Source organism: Lontra canadensis, unplaced genomic scaffold (genome assembly GCF_010015895.1).
Source record: "Lontra canadensis isolate GAN:19392208 unplaced genomic scaffold, GSC_riverotter_1.0 scaffold18, whole genome shotgun sequence".
NCBI lineage: Eukaryota > Metazoa > Chordata > Mammalia > Carnivora > Mustelidae > Lontra > Lontra canadensis.
The window spans coordinates 14,959,322-14,963,849 of record NW_022631012.1 but is presented as its reverse complement, the minus strand read 5'-3'; the positions used below and the strand labels follow the sequence as shown (position 1 = coordinate 14,963,849).

Here is a 4,528-nt window from a genome sequence, read left to right as displayed (position 1 = left end):
ACAAACATGTTTCTGAGGAAAAACAACATTTCACATGAGAATAGGCTTGTGAAAGCACATGGGTTTTAGGAACCTTACTGCTAGCTCCACAGTCTCTACTTAAACAATGACACACAGGCCAAGGTCAAGATAGTTGATTTTGCCAGGTCTTCTAGATAATTAATATAGAACTGATTTTAAATTCTTTCAGAATGAACCTCCTTTTAAACTTCATTTAAAGCACCCTTCCTTTCTCAAAGAGGGAAAGAGACTTCAGAAATTTCTATGCTCTTTTGGATGTTAACTCCTAAAAAAACAAGATTTTTATGAATTCAGGGGAAAAAGTTAGAAATATTTAAAATCGTGAAACACGGATGGGAAAAATTAAAGGTGGTTTGTCAAATATATATTGGGTTTCATGAGTTCAGAAAGTTTGGGGGGCAGGGTGCTCCCATCAGCAGCACATATACTAAAACCGGGACAAATAAAGGAGATTAGCCTGGTCCCTGAACAAGGATGACATGCAAACTGGAGCAGCATTCCATATTTTAAGAATTTTTAAAAACACGTGTAATAAAAATGGATTTAAGAATGTCACAGACACCCTACTTGAGAAGATTCTTGTTGGTTTTGTTTTCTTTTTCCTGGAAATGAATGGAATACCCGTTCTGTAATGCAATTAGGGAAGTGTCTAGAAACACACGTAATAAAAATGGTTATGTAATGCTATATGGGAAAAAAAGAGTTTAGAGGGATAGTGTGAACTGTGAACTCAAATTATGCATAGGCTTAATCATCCCCACATTAGCCATAGTTTGGAACTTTTTTCTTACTTATTAAGTGGGTTTTAAGTACTTTTTAATATGTAGATTTTTTAATCATTTTTTTTATTTATTTTCAGCATAACAGTATTCATTGTTTTTGTACCACACCCAGTGCTCCATGCAATCCGTGCCCTCTCTAATACCCACCACCTGGTTGTCCCAACCTCCCACCCCTCCCACCTCTTCAAACTCTTCAGATTGTTTTTCAGAGTCCATAGTCTCTCATTGTTCACCTCCTCTTCCAATTTCCCCCAACTCCCTTCTCCTAACTCCCCATGTCCTCCATGCTATTTGTTATGCTCCACAAATAAGTGAAACCATATGATAATTGACTCTCTCTGCTTGACTTATTTCACTCAGCATAATCTCTTCCAGTCCCGTCCATGTTGATACAAAAGTTGGGTAATCATCCTCTCTGATGGAGGCATCATACTCCATCGTGTATATGGACCACATCTTCCTATCCATTCGTCCGTTGAAGGGCATCTTGGTTCTTTCCACAGTTTGGCGACCGTGGCCATTGCTGTTATAAACATTGGGGTACAGCTGGCCCTTCTTTTCACTACATCTGTGTCTTTGGTGTAAATACCCAGTAGTGCAATTGCAGGGTCATAGGGAAGCTCTATCTTTAATTTCTTGAGGAATCTCCACACTGTTCTCCAAAGAGGCTGCACCAACTTGCATTCCAACAGTGTAAGAGGGTTCCCCTTTCTCCACATCCCCTCCAACACATGTTGTTTCCTGTCTTGCTAATTTTGGCCATTCTAACTGGTGTAAGGTGATATCTCAATGTGGTTTTAATTTGAATCTAATATATAGATTTTTAAGAATATCTTGTTCCATATCTGGTCCCCAGAAAAATCGGAAACACTCCACTTTTCTTTTTCAGAATAAAATAAACTCAGTTGATAGTCAGACAATACTTAAAAATACCTTGTATATATAGAATGACTTTGATACCTAATCTAAGTTCCCCAAATGGCCACTTTCTGTTAGGAAATACAGAAGTCTATACCATTTTTTAATTAATTATTTTTATTAACATATAATGTATTATTTGCCCCAGGGGAAGTCTATATCATTTTAAAACAATAAAAATAAATGGGTAGCTTGAAGTGTAAAAGAGACGCCCACTTTTGAGAAAGGTTTAGCAGATTCTTATAAAGTTAAATATACCTCTGTCCTTCGACCTAGCAATTCCATCCCTCGATATTCACCAAAAAATTAAAAAGAACATATATCCACAAAAATATTTGCACAAGAATGCTCATAGAAGCTTTATTCCTTAGTGGAAAAAAACTGGAAATTCAAATTCTATCAGGAGGAAAATGGACAAATTTTAGCATATTCATACAGCAGAACTCTATGCACCAATAAAAAAATATTGGTAGGCACAACAACATGAATAAGTCTAACAGACAATATGCAAGCAAAAGAAACTGAATACAAGAGTAAACAATTCATTTATATGAAAGTTAATATTAGGCAAAAACAAAATCAACAGTTTAAAAATCAAAAAAGTGGTTGCCTCTGAATGAGGGAGAGGAATAACCAGGAAAAGGACATGAAGGCACTTGCTGGTATAATGGCAATGTAGGTTCCGTGGCTGGCTATACGCATTTGTCAAAGGTCACCAGATTGTACATGTAAAAATGTATACACGTCACTCTACAGTAATTCTATCTCAAAAAGAATATATATACTTTTGAAGATTTTTAATGTATCTGGTATAAATAAAAGGTGGGGCCTCATTTATGTGTCTTCCTATATCGTGGTTTATGAACTTAAGTGGATCTAACAACTCAATGAACATATTTAATTCTCCAACTGTGCATCATTTCTCTAACTGGTCTATTTTCCAGAAGGCAAGAGCTTGTCTTTTTTTTTTTTATTTAAATTGTTTGTAATACAGCACATAAATTGCCATTAAACATGGCAATGCAATGAGAACCTCTAGAAGGAACAGGTGGGATAACTTCCCTTTTTTTCTTATGACTTTGAGAATAAATCTCCCCCAAATGACACCTTTCTCCTTCAAACACTTCAGTTGTATATTTTATAACTTTTACATATGTCATTTTTACATGACAGTCACAGCTCCCACCTGGAGTTTTGCAACACTGTCCGCATGTTACCTTTTTTTTTTTTTTAGAATATGCATGTTTTATTCTGAATAATTTTGCATAATAAAAATGAAAGTACAAAATAATTAACACAAAATATTTTAACAAGCTGAAATAAGTCATGAAAGAAAAAAAGCAAAAATGTAATCTATGCAGAGTCTCCAAAAGTCTTAACAGCCTTCCAGTTTCACTAATGGGAAAGACTTAAAGGTCAAACTCTTAGAGTTCAAACCAAGAGTCTAAAATTATCTAGTATACACTACCTGGGCAATTAATATTGATGTTGAGTAGCCAGATTCAACAAGTAAAAAAAAAAAAAAAAAAAAAATACAAATGGCTTAATAGTTACAGGAATTACAACAAGCTAAGAAAAACTTCAAGAATCCTGAGGTCCCTGTTAGACATTTCAAAAAAGACTAAACTCTTCACTGCCTCGTATATTCATTCATTCATTCATTCATTCAATATGTACTAGAATGTTTAAGAACATGGGATATGTAAAAACAAAAAGATAAAAAAAAACTCAACTTCTAAATGAGATGGAATGTTTGATAATGTCAGAGGGTGGGGGAAGTAAGGCAGGGAAAAGGGGTAAGAAAGTAAGGTAAGGGGGCTGAAATTTTTAGGAAAGTAGCCAGGAAAAGCCTTACTAAAAAGGCAGTCAAGAGTAAGGACATAAAAGAGAAAAGAGAACTGGATGTGCCAATATGTGGGAAAGCATCCTACGCGGCAGGAACAGCAGCGCAGAGCCCTGAAACGGGACAGCACCTAGCAAGTTTAAGAAGTTAAAAGGCAACTTTCAAGGCTGGAACAAAAAGAACTAGAAAAAGGGGAGAAAGTAAGATCAAAGAAGCACTGTAAGCTAGATCACGCCTTTTAGACTATCGTAAAGACTGGCTTTTACCACATGTGATGGGGCCACTGTAGGTCAAAAATCAGAGGGGTGACATGATCCCACTCCCATTGTAACAAGATTATTCTGGCTGATCTTTCAGGAACCAAATGGGGAGGTCAAGGATGAAAACAGGAAAGCCATGTAGGAAGCTACTACAATCATCCAGATGAGAATGAGAGTCAATAGTAACTTGGAACGGGATTGAAGCAGAGCCGAGTAAACAGAAAAGACTGAGTTTTATATCTATTTTGAAGGTAGAGCTAAGAAGATTTACTGGCAGGTCAAATATGGGGTGTGGAACAAGGAGTCAAAGCTGCCGGTAAGGCTTTTGGAATAAGCAACTGAAAGAATGCTGATCTCCCAATTTGTGAAAAGTCCTTGTCATATTAATGGAATTGTACCCAACTGCAAAGAGGCAGTAGGGAAAAACCTGTTGGTAAAAACATAATAAAACTTCTATCCCTATATGGTAGGTAACCTCTGAAATTCTTTCACAGAAGCAGTATTGCTCTAGCTTGAATCTTCAAATCTAATTAAATGCAAACTCCACATTTTCTTACTAATCTTTGCAGATAGGTGATTTTGATAGTACAGAAGAATATCACTGTATATAGGAGGATAAGTTATTAAAAAAATAGTATTTAATTGAAAGGTGAGGATTTTAAAAGGCCCACTTCAGAGGTAGGTCTAAGCATAGGTAATGATCT

At 35.9% G+C, this 4,528-nt stretch overlaps 1 non-coding gene across 1 annotated transcript; it reads left to right on the top strand.

Annotated features, from left to right (window-relative positions):
* Window positions 1-424: 424 nt before the first annotated feature.
* Window positions 425-530, top strand: LOC116869261. Its single transcript, XR_004383003.1, has one exon. It is a non-coding gene; the product is annotated as a U6 spliceosomal RNA (small nuclear RNA).
* The last annotated feature ends 3,998 nt before the right edge of the window (window positions 531-4,528 follow it).